Below are 12774 nucleotides of genomic sequence, written 5' to 3'. Positions count from 1 at the left end.
TAGCAGCCTTGAGTAGAAGGCCTGAGGGTACATGGCTGAAGGTGGGGAGACCGGTTTTAGTCGGTTAGTCCACAAACAGAAAGCTATGCGGGTTTGAATGAGGACCAGGGCAGTGCTTAATAAGAACTGAGGTCAGGAGATCAGCAAGCCTTGGAAGGATTCCATTGGAACGCAAGGGAAAAGGAGACCAAGGTTCAGTTAGCCAATCTCACATCGTCTGTTTATGGTCTCATTCCCATACCAACTCTTCCAAATGTTCAACTGAATGATAGTTGATCAGATCCAAAGCTCACTCTGGATGCAAATGCCCATTTTTTCCATTTCTTAGTATATGGCTATTTTATACTTAGCTGCCTCAAATTCTCTTTCAAAGTCAGTGGAAACATAGGTATCTGGCTGGCATTGAAGCCCATGTTCTGTGCCCGGCCACAGAGATGCATTCAATGAGCGAGACCTCCGCGGGCTCTGGTTTTGAGGAGCTCTTTATGTAGTAGGGAATCTCGGTGCCTATAAAAGAAAGAACATCTGATTGGTCTGTAAGAACACTATGCTAGAGACACTGAGAAGACAACACAGCCTTATGAAGGTGCCAGGGGACTCGGATTTTGCATCGTCCTATTGAAGTAAGTGTCATGTGTTTACACAGTGTTTAACTTAAATATCCATTCCCTTTCTACGACATAATAAAAGCCCATTGCTGAAATATAGCCTGTTTCAACCTTGCCTCATGGTATAATCACCCTTTGCAGACCCAGAACTCATAGAGGGCACAATCCAGAGGCATTTTTTTTTTTTAAAAAACAAGTACAATGATCCAGTAAACCAATTCTTTGTGCAGAGTGCATTGTTCATGAAGCTGTCCATCAACAGGTTTTCAGAGACTTAGTATGCAAATTGAACATCTGTGTCAGTCTGGAAATACTTTCCCCAGTATTTGGCTCAAAGTTTGCTCTGTTGCTATGGATATAAGCCATCTTTGCCCAAACATTATGACATATCTTTGTGGATAAGAATTGGTTATGCCTGTTTCAGAATTTAAATAAAAAATGTGACCTCCTTTTGGCCATTAATAAAGTCTTCATAATAGTCTACTGTGACTTTTGAAGTCATGGGAATTGTGGCCTTTCCTCTAGTTAGTGATTTTGCACCATCACCAACCAAGCTGCCCTTGGAGCTCCACTTTGGGCAATTCTGCTTATATTTCATGGGCCGTACAAGCTGGTGTGATTGACCTGTGCAGTTTAGAGAGCAAAAGCTAGCCTGATGGGGCAAAATCTGAATCAAGAACAGAAGAGACTGCCCAGTAAAGCAGCAGTCCAGTCCAGGGGAGGCAAGCAAAGAGACAGAAACAGCCTACAAAATAAAGAAATGAAATAAATACAATAATGATGATAATAATAAAAATCCTACCTTATTGAGAATGTTCTGAGAAAAGGATTTATATACATAATCTTATTAATCCTTATTAATCTTACATAATTATATACATAATCTTATTAATACATAATAATCCCAATGCCTCATATTTATTTTGAAGGCTTCTTTCCTAGTCTCGATGCCAAGTGCTTGGCATATACTATCTCATTTAATTCTCTCAGAATCCCTGTGAAATAGGTACAGTGATTATCCAAATACACAGATGAAGAATGCAGACTCAGGGGAGCAAGCACAACCCAGAGAGGTCCCTGGTGCATTGTCAGTGTCCTTTTTATGTGACTCCTTTGCCATTTGCCCTTCCTTTCCATTTACTTATTCTTGTTTGTTCTGTTGTGAAATTCTAATCTCTGGTTTTACAACATTGTTTTCACGGAGAACACGGTGAGAGGAAGTTGCATGTTTTGTGTTCATTGTTTCAAACACACATGCCTGAAATGCTGGGTCTGAAACTGTCCCATTATTACATTGTCCACAGTATATTCTAAACACAGTCACAGATGTACCATCTGCAGCAGAAGAGGAGAGAAAGTAGAGGAAGAGGGAAGGGAAGGAGGAGAAAGAAGAGAATAAACAAGAAAAAATTACCTAAACTCTAGATTTGGGAGGGAGGGGGAATAGCTATTTTGTCTCATTTTTACAATTTAAAAAAAAAAAAAATCTTTCATCCCAAAGCAAATTCTTCATTCCAAGTATGTGAATAGCTTGGTACTTAAAAAAAAAAAAAAAAAAAAGAAGAAGAAGAAAAAGAAAAAAAATCTCCATCTGGTTAACTTCAGGATGAAGGAAAAAAAATAGAATAGGATCTTTTCTGGCTCTGGACCTCTTGCAGTTTCAATTGACTGAGATTTGGATTCATTTTTCACTCATTTCAAGCTTGTGCCACTGACACTCATTTCCTCTTAGAAGGGCACATGCCTCCAGCCCATGGATGATTGATTTTAGTTGCCTCAGTCGGGCACCCAGCAGGGATTGCCTCGTGCTTGTCAATACGCTCTCCAGAATAGCTGTGCAGAAAACATCACTTTTTTGCCCAGACCTTTTCCATAGAACACCAGCCCATGCAGTCACTGCGTCCAGATGCCGATGCTGGTTTCCAGCTGGCCTTTGGCCATCCCTCTCTCCAGGCACTCTCTGAAGTTGGAGTCCTTTTCATTGGGGGAGGTGTGCAGTAAGGAGGCTAAGTCAAATTCCTAAGCTGCCTCTTCTTCCAAAGTGGTGGTGGCTTTGGCTTTCTGGAATAATGGAGCTTGGGTGGGGGTTACCCTTGAATTATTTTTGTTTTTTAAGATTTTATTTATTTATTTGACAGAGAGCCCACACAGGGGGTAGTGGCAGAGGGAGAAGGAGAAGCAGGCTTCCCGCTGAGCAGGGAGCCCGATGTAGGGCTTGATCCCAGGACTGGTGACCTGAGCTGAGGGCAGATACTTAACCAACTGAGCCACCCAGGTATCCCACCTTTGAATTGTTTGAACCCAGAATTTAAATTTATGAACTTGAGCCCCAGGGTCACCGTGTAGCAAAATGCAGTGTGTTCAGAATTTTAGCTTTTGTGCATTAAGACGCCTCTCTCCTGCTTTATCCCCAGTGCCACTCAGCCTGGGACTAGCCTCAGGAAGTCCACCCGTCCCCCACAAGTGGGTGTATGAAGAGCTTGGATTAGACACATACTGTGCATGGATGGAGATAGTGAATTCAATTCTTTATTTGTTCATTCCTTCCATCATGTGACAGGGATGACTCTGGGCCACGCGAGAATAGTCACATGATTCTTGTCCTCCAGTAACTTATCATCTAATGGGAAGGTTGAATACAGGCCTGATGATTACAAGTTAGCGTAGCACATGAAGTAGATTGCACAACCCCCGCAGCCTCCTGAGAGGATCTTTATGGGACAAATACTTTCAGGCCCTTCATTAAGATTTAGCGTTCTGAGGCACCTGGATGGCTCAGTGGGTTAAAGCCTCTGCCTTCAGCTCAGGTCATGATCTCAGGGACTGGGATCGAACCCCGCGTTGGGCTCTCTGCTCCTCTCTCTCTGCCTGCCTCTCTGCCTACTTGTAATCTCTGTCTGTCAAATAAATAAATAAAATCTTTAAAAAAAAAAAAAAAAAGATTTAGCGTTCTGATATGCACAGCATGTCTGTGTGGTCAGTGTTGTTGATTTAGTTTTACTAGTGCATAAATACGTTCAGAACAATGAGGTAACTTGATCAAGATCTTAATTGTTGTAAGTGGGAAAGCCTTGATTCAAATCCAAGTCAGCTACTGCAAGACCCATATCTCTCTATAACTGGACCTGACTTTTGCGGAGCCACATTTTTGAGTTTTTCTTATACTTGTCTTATACAGTCCCTGGAGAAGCAATTATTGTGAGTTAGTGTGACTTTTCAGGTACATCGAAGCAGATTCAGTTGGTAGGCTTCATAAGGCCACGAGAGAAAGGAAATGTATGTGTGTAGTATTGACAGAAGGTATGTATAGACTTAGGTGTGTCCCCAGCATTGTTTGTTGGCTAATTTGAATGACTTGGTGGATACGAAGACCAACTCTGCATTAAAAATGTTTCTGCTTTCCCTCCCACCCGGGCTTGCACTGTTTTTTGTTTGTTTGTTTGTTTTTTGTATACCCACCCGGGTCAAAGAATAAAACAGTTCCTGCACAGCTCCCTGATTACCTTCTTTCTTCCAATTCTTCTCTCTCTAAGTCCTGTGTCTTAGTTTGGCCACTTGAACAAACTACCATAGACAGGGGGGATGGGGGGGGCGCATATGTGCAACAGAACTTTATTCCTCACAGCTCCTGAGGCTGGAAGTCGAAGATCAAGGTAGCAGCAAGGTTGGTTCCTGGTGAGGATCCTATTCCGGTTTGCAGAGGGCTGACTTTTCCTTGTGTCTTCACATGGTGGAAGGGGAGAACTCTGGTTCGTTCCGACCCTTGCAAGAGTGTTAATCCTGTTCATGAGGCCTCCACCCTCAGACTTACTCACCTCCCAAGGGTCCTACTTCTGAGCACATTCACCCCGGTGGTTAGGATTTCAACATACGAAATTTGAAGGAACACAAACTTTCCACAGCATCCTTTTTAAGATTGTGGTGAAAGCACATAGACCTGACCCTGTCACTCTTGATACCTCCCAAGTTATCTGTAGAATAAAAATCTAAACTCTTTGGAGGGATGCTTATTTACACGATGTTCATGGTAGTGTTCTGAGTGAGAAATAGGCAGAGAATAAAACAGTTCCTCTTGCCCTTCACTCCAAAAATCGCCCTCTTGTCAAGCTCACATTCTAACAGGAGAAGACAGATCCTACAAAATAAATAAAATGAGAAAGCAATAAAGTTTATTTTATGGTGTAAGTCGTTAAAAATAAAAGAGGAAGTAAGTTTATGGGTTCAGGTGAACAGTTTGCAATTTTAAATAAGGTGGTTACTTACGGTAGGCCTTTTTGATGTGACGTGCAAACATAAAAAGGAAGGGAAGGAAGTTAGCCATTTGGAAACCTAGGGGAAGGACATACCAGGCCAAGGGAAAAACCAGTGCAAAGGTCCTGAGGGAGGATGGCCTGCCTGTAGTATATTATAGAAATAGCAAACAAGGCCACAAAGATGGAGCCAAATAAACCAAAATGAGAGTTGTGAATCAGTTCACGAGGTAATATGGGGCTATATTTTTGGCCACTGTTAGAATTTTGGCTTTTACTTCTGAGTGAAATGGAAAGCCACTGGAGAAGAATGAGCACAGGCCAAGTAGGACTTGGTTTTTATTTTTATTTTTTTTTAAAGATTTTATTTATTTATCTGACAGACAGAAATCACAAGCAGGCAGAGGCAGGCAGAGAGAGGAGGAAGCAGACTCCCCGCTGAGCAGAGAGCCCAACGTGGGGCTCGATTCCAGGACTCTGGGACCACGACCCGAGCCGAAGGCAGAGGCTTTAACCCACTGAGCCACCCAGGTGCCCCAGGACTTGGTTTTTAAAGGCTCATTCAGACTGCTGCCTGCTCCCTGGGGAATAAATGGTGGGGTGGGGGTGAGGGAGATGGCAGCAGGGGCGCCAGAGAGAGGCTACTGTATCAGTAAACCACTTGAAACTTGAGGGTGGTGGCAGTGGTCACCAAGTGGTCATGTTTGGGGATATATTTTGCAGGTGGAGATGATGAGGTTTCTTGATGGATTGGATGTGAAGTGAAGAGAGATCAAGGTTTTGGAGGATAGCATTGCTGTCGATGGAGAGAGGATGGGTTCGATGTCAGGGAGGCAGAGGGAGGAAGGATTCTGGAATTACGGTTTTCTGACTCTAGTAACTGATACAGTCTCTATTTGATCCTCAAGTATTTGTCTTCATTTGAGTAAAGACCACCATCATTTATATTTTTATTAAAGCCAGAAAATTAGGATTAATTCTTTACTCCTCCTTTCCCTTCTCTGCCCTCATCCAGTCAGAAATTCGTATGGATTCTGATGCCGAAATGTATCTCGCCACTCCATCTGTTTTGGTTGTTTTGTAACTTGACTCCCAACACCATCAGTCAAAGCACCATCACCTCTGTCCCAGTCTATGTAAAGTACATCTTTTATACACAGGATGTAGCTGGGTCTCGCTTTTCTGCAATCTTGTAATTTTTGATGTTTACTGAGAGTGTTGAAAACTCTCCATGATTTAATGTGAAGATGAATATTGTCGGATTTAGGTCTTCCATTTTGCTGTTTGTTTTCTGTGGTGGTTCTGTTTTTTTTGTTTCTCTCTCTCTCCTTTCCTTCCATCTTTTGGATTATTCAGGTATCTTTCAGTTTTCAGAATTCCATTTGGATTCTCCTGTTTGCTTTCCAGGCATGATTTTTTGAATTCCTTTTTTAAATGATTTCTTTAGTAATGACATACAGTAAATGTCCTAAGCTTTTCAGCCTTAGACTGTATATTGTAAAATATACATATTTTGTATGTATATTTATTTATGTAAAATATACATTTTATATGTGTATTTATTGTAAAATATACATATTTTTCATGTAAAATGTAAAAAGTATTCAACTCTAGAGTTCCCTTTGCCACCCCCCCAACTCTTTATGCTGTAGTCATAGTATGTGGGATGCCTACATATGCTCTACGTCCAACAATGTAGTAACTGCTTTGTTGTTCGCTTTCAATAATGGAGTCATCTGTCCAGTGTGCCATAATAGAATACCATCCACCGGGTCGCTTAAACAGTAAACACTCATTTCCTTAGAGTTTGGAGAATAGAAGTCCATGATCAAAGTGCTAGAAAGTACAGTTTCTCATGTGAGCTCTGTTCCTGGCTTGAAGTCAGCAGCCTTCCCACTGTGTCCTCACATGGCCTTTACCGGGTACATGCATGTAGAGAGCGAGCTTTGGTGATCCTGGCTCTTCTTATGAGGACGGCATTTCTATTGGATTAGGGCCCCACCCTTATGACCTCATAGAGCCTTATTTACTTCCATCAAGTCCCCATTTCCAAATACAGTCACATGGAAGGTTGGGGCTTCACATCTGAATTTTGGGAGGATATCTGTAACGGTCATATGTATTTCAAAGAGATCTGAGAAACAAACATTATCTTTTCTATTTACCTACATATTTACCATTTCCATGGTTTTAAATTTCTTTCTGAGAATTTAAATTTCTGTCTCGTATTCCCTTTGGCCTGATGAACTTCCTTCAGCATTTATTCTTTCTTACAGATATTGACAAAAAGAAAAAAGAAAAAAAATTCTCTTAGTTTTTTTTTAAATGAATTTATTTTACCTTATATCTCAAAAGATATTTTTGCTCAATATAGAATTCTTGGTTGGCAGGTTCTTTCTTTGTTTGTTTTCCTTCAACACTTAAAGATGCTACTGTTTTATATTCTGGAATCCTTGTTTCGTATGAGAAGTCAACCATCATTTGTATGGCTTTTTCCTGTGTCTAGAGTCTATAATTTTTCTTCTACTACTTTCTTGATTTTCTCTTAATCTTTTATTTTTATTGTGGTATGCCCACATGTGGTGGTCTTTGGATTTATCCTTCTTTTCCCAGGTTTGCTAAACTTCTTGAATTTATAAATTTTTGTCTTTCACCAAGTTGGGGAAATTGTCAATATTTATTCTTAAAAACAAATAAATATTGCATCCATATGCCATAGAAGCAATATAAACAACAACACAAGATTAATATACCCATGAGACAAAAGAAAATACTTAGAACTATGGTTCCCAGTGACCGACTCAGGAAGAGGTTCTTTCCATAGACCCAGCATTTGAAGTGATTATAAACTTAGCACAGGTGGTGGCCATGGCAAGAATACATTCCCTAATGCAGTAGTAAGAAACATTAGTATTGCGAAGTTGGAGCAATATGACAAATGTTTACAGGCAGTAGACACGGCACATCTTCATGTATCAAGTACAGTAGTGTTGGTCCTCAAGAGCCAGTACCACCCCTGGCTGAGGTATTTTCCCTGGAGGATGAAACTGTATATTTTCCCCTGAATATCATCAGAGGGTATGTCTGTATTATATATGGGCATCTCAGTTCGTACCCATACTAACAGCCCTACCTCAGTACCAAGGCCACATATTGCTCTTATTCTTCCTCCTCTGACTCCTGTTGCATATATATGAGACCCTTGGCTATTGTCCCACAAGCCTGTGAAGGAATGGTTTTATTTTTTTTTCATTCTCTGTCTCTCTACCTCTCTGACATCTCTCTCTGTCTCCTTCTATCCCCCTCTGCCTGTCACTCCTTTCCTCCCCTCCTTGCTCTGTCCCTCCCCCCTCTTTCCTCTCACAATTAGATACTGTCTCTGTTGGTCTGTTTTCAAGTTCATTGACTCTTTCCTCTATGATCTTCAATTAGCTGTGAGGCCTATTCATTAAATATTGCAGATATTGCCTTTTTCAATAGTAGAATTTCCATTCTTAATAGTTTTTGTTTCTTATCTATTTACTGATTATGAGAATATTATCATTTATATCCCAAAAAGCATTACTAAACCATCGATTTCATGTTTTAAATTTATTTGTTATTTATTTATATGTTTATTTCTTTATTAAGGTGTGCAATGGTATTTAAGCAGTATTTATTGACATACAACAATGTCCAAACATACCAGTGCTCAGATCAAGCAACAACTTTATAGTGTTCTTCTAACCTCGCCTCCTTTTTTGGATGTATGATGAATTTTTTTTCATGTTGACTTTGTTCTCTTTATTTTTTTTATTTTCAGTATAGTTAGCATACAGTGTTATATTAGTTTCAGGTGTACAATACAGTGATTCAACAATTCTATATATCACTCAGTGCTCATCATGATAAGTGTACTCTGAATTCCCTTCACCTGTTTTCACCCATCCCCTCACTCCCCACCCATCTTCCCTCTGGTAACCATCAGTTTGATCTCTTTAGTTAAGAATCTGTTTTTTTGTTTGTCTTTTTTTCCCCTTTGTTCTGTTTCTTAAATTCCACATATGAGTAAAAACATAGGGTGTCTTTCTCTGACTCACATTTCACTTAGCAATATATGTATATGTTCTTTATTTTATTTTAATTCCAGTGTAGTTAACGTAGTGTTCTCTTAGTTTTAGGTATACAATGTAGTGATTCAGCAATTCCATATATTAGTGCTCATGAAGCTAGATGTACTCTCAATCCCCTTCACCTATTTGTATAAGTTCTTTATATGTTTTGGATACTAATCCCTTATCAGAGACATCTTTTGCAAATATCTTCTCCTGTTCAGTAGGTCCTCTTTCGGTTTTGTTGACTGTTTTTTCTGTTGTGCAGAAACTCTTTGTTTTGATGGAGTCCCAAGAGTTTATTTTTGCTTTTGTTTGCCTTGCCACAGGAGACAAATGTAGGATAAACTGTTGAATTCTTGCCTTCTATTTCTAGCATCTGTGTCATCTCAGGATCATAAGCTATTAAATGGCTTTTCTCTTAAGTATAGATGACATTTTCCTTCCCTCTTATATGGCTAGCAATTTGAGATCATATCTTGAACATTATGATTGATATATTGGAGATACACTGGGTTATTCTTATTCCGCTGAAGAGTATTTTTTTAACAGTTGGTTTATTTGGTCAAACTCAAACTCTCAAGTTTTGTCTTTCCTGTGATGAGCACTTACTGAAATCTCTGTTGAGTTCTTTCAGCTTCAGCTGGGCTACTTATAATGCAATTCAGAGATCATCCAGAAGTTGGAGTAGTATTTGTATGAAGTCTTGAGGTGCCTTTCTATGGCTGTGCTTACTATGACTAGAGCAGAGTAAATGTTCAGTAAACATTTTGCAGAATCTATGAAGAGCCTAATCAGTCGAGACCATATTTGAATATTGGCATGCTCATTTTCCACTGACAAGCAGAGCTCTGTGAGAGCAATGACTTCTGTTTATCTTCGTATCTAGCCTAGCACAGGGTAGCCACATATCATATTAGTTTCCCGAATAAGTGAGTTAATTAACAAAGTATAAAAATGCACAAAGCTATTAACTTTGATGTTGAATGATTTGAATGAAACTGACTAAATTAGCTCTGGATTAAGTCAGAATTTGTCCACTTGTAAGTAAAGTTGTTCTATCACAAGTTAATAGTAAAGTTGTGGGAGGAAAAAAAAAAAACGGTTTACATTTTCTTTCAGGAATGTTTGTTGTTCTTAGGAACCATTCAGTATTGAAACCCACAGTTCCACAGTTCTTTCAGCAAAGTAAAAGACATTGTCTAGGCTGGGCTTTCTTCTTTCATTAGATTTTTATGAGAATTTCAAGGCTGGGAAAAAATCAGACAAAATGTTTTCGCTTTGAGATAAGAAGACAAAGTTAAGTAAAGCGTTGGAAAAACTGAGATGAAAAAAGTGACATTTCAGGTAAATGCAAATGGAAAAATGGGAGCTGTGGCAAGCAATGAACATGTATCTGAGCCTAATGATTTCATTATCTGCAAAGCAAGGTAAAGCCTCAAGACGAATACATAAAATGGATTTTAATAGAGAAAAGCCCATCATGCCATCAGATGGCTTTGTCTCAGCAAAATGATCATAGAACCTAGAATTCTGGGATTCTAAACTTGGCTTTGTCATGTGTTTTTCTTGCCTAGGAACTCTGTGCCCACAGTTTTGAGATCTCAGGCAATTGCAGTCCTCTAATTTTACAAACATTTGGCTCTTTGTCATGTTAATTTATTAAATGTTGTAGAGGGAGAAAATTAGAAATGGTCTTGTTTAAGGTCATTCCCTGAGCCAGAACTGACTCAGGTCTCAGGACTCCCTTGTCTGTGTTCTGTCATTTCAAGAATAGGAAACTCAGATGCCTAAAGGAGTCACACAGATAGCATAAACAGATTAGGCAAACAGGTTTTTTTGTTTTGTTTCGTTTCTTACTTTGACATAGAAGTTTTTCTTTTAACTCATGGCACTCTAGGGAATGATTTTATGTTCCTTCCTTTCACAGAGAGATGGGCACAGAAAAATAGAGCTCCCCTACAAGTAAAGCCTTTGTGCAGTCGTGATGAGAAATTGGTGAAATCTGATGTCTGTTATTGGGGGTGGAGGGATGGGGAGTGGTGGTGTCTTCTAGATACTGAAGGGCACAGTTCTGTCTGACAGGATCAGTCATCACTGGATTCCAGCCGACTCTTGCCCTGGGGACTATGGGTGGCCCCGTATCTTGCATCTGCCTGTTCTTCAGGAGAAACCAAAATCTGGGTTTGAAGTGGAATCTCCCAATTTAAAAATATTGGCTGATTTTTTTAAACATTATATAACCCAAATAAAATACATCTGTGAGCCAGATGTCCCCTCGTACTACCCATTTATGATCTGTGTGTTATACCGTATTGCGTTTCTGTTTCTCCTGTGTTCCAAATGCTGATGCATGCCACCTTATGAGGAAGGACCTAAAAATCCAACCCTAGGTGTATAAGACGGCTTTTCCCTCTTGATCTAGAAAGCCATCCTGAAGAAGATCTGACTCCACTCAGCTCAAGCTTCCTACCTATGCATATCGTTTGCGGACTTTTCTGCTTGCTCTCAGAGCTGAAATCTGAGCAGATGGGGGAAATAAAAAAGTAGTCATAAAGTTAGGCAAGCTCTGTCTGTATATTTCTGAGGCAGCCACTTGGCAAATACAGTCATTGTGGTTAAACTGGTTATTTCACTGGGAAACAAATAACCACTAATAGGACACTATGTTCTATACTGTGCTAAATGTGCTGGAGAATAGAACATAAACAGAGAGATCAGTCCTAGGATCAGGCACTCCAGGCTTTTGAAATGAGTGCTCGTTTATTTGAAAAACTGGCTTGGTCTTCACTAACCAGAGTGGACCTTTCCTACCAGATGCTGTTAGGGGGAAAAAAGAAATGCAACTGACCATTGGGGATTCTGCTGTCCGAGCCATTTTTGCCCTTTTGATGACACATCCTTCTTAATAATATATGTTGGGAACTGAGAGCCACCTCCATAGCAGGCACTCTTGCAAGGCGAATTTCATTATCACCACTTCACAGTTGTAGGAGATGAGGCTCTGAGAGTTCAAGTAACCTTTCCTCGGTACCACAAAATATGAACATAGACCATGAATTCAAACCTGCATCTGTCTGTTTCCAAAGCCTGTGTTCTTTTCACTAAGCCACTGTTGTAAAATTCAGATTGTATTATTATTCCCATATGATGAGGCCAACAAGATCAGGGGATGATTGCCACTGAAAGGATAGTTCATGGCTCACAGTTCTCAAGAGGAGGGGGCACACCATACCGTCATATCGGGCCACAGAATTTTCCCTCTCCCTGTGGTACCAGGCCCTGGGGTGCTTAGATCAGGGAAGCAGTAGCCCATAGAGGAGGTAGGGGTAGGTAGGCTCTGGAGTAGTTAGCTCAACCCAGACCTGACCTCAATGGCTCAGAAAAAGTTCTTTTCACCTTTACACAACCCTAGCTGTCTGGAAACATACTAGAGAGACTATCTCCTTGAGGCCCAAATAACCAATTGGTTCATAGTCTGAATGAAAAAGAATTGGCCCAATGGTTGAGTCCTAGAGACTCATGTGAACACCAGGAAGACAGCCAGATTAGGTTCAGGAGCACAAACACAGTGTTTGTTGGGTGTGTTTCAGCAAGCAGGGGAGCATCACGGGGAGACATTTCTCCTTCTGATACAATTATTTTGTTCAGAGCTACCAAGTAGATTAAGGAATAAAATCCTAGATAAGGGATTTCAAATGAGAAGACAGTTATCCACAGAGCTTAGACATTTCTGTCCTGGGAGAGCGATACCCCCATTTCTCATGTAATAACTTTTTTTTTTTTTCATGTGACAACTTGACAATTAGGAGAGGTCCTCTTGAC

General features: G+C 40.2%; 1 protein-coding gene across 15 annotated transcripts in view; it reads left to right on the top strand.

The window, feature by feature from the left end:
• The window catches only part of FGGY (FGGY carbohydrate kinase domain containing), a 520049-nt gene that overhangs the window by 388369 nt on the left and 118906 nt on the right, over positions 1-12774 (top strand). The gene's annotated exons all lie outside the window — the stretch shown is intronic.

The sequence above is a fragment of the Mustela erminea genome, chromosome 10, assembly GCF_009829155.1.
Source record: "Mustela erminea isolate mMusErm1 chromosome 10, mMusErm1.Pri, whole genome shotgun sequence".
Lineage (NCBI taxonomy): Eukaryota > Metazoa > Chordata > Mammalia > Carnivora > Mustelidae > Mustela > Mustela erminea.
Note: the sequence above shows the minus strand (reverse complement) of the source record. Positions and strands in the feature narration are given on the sequence as shown.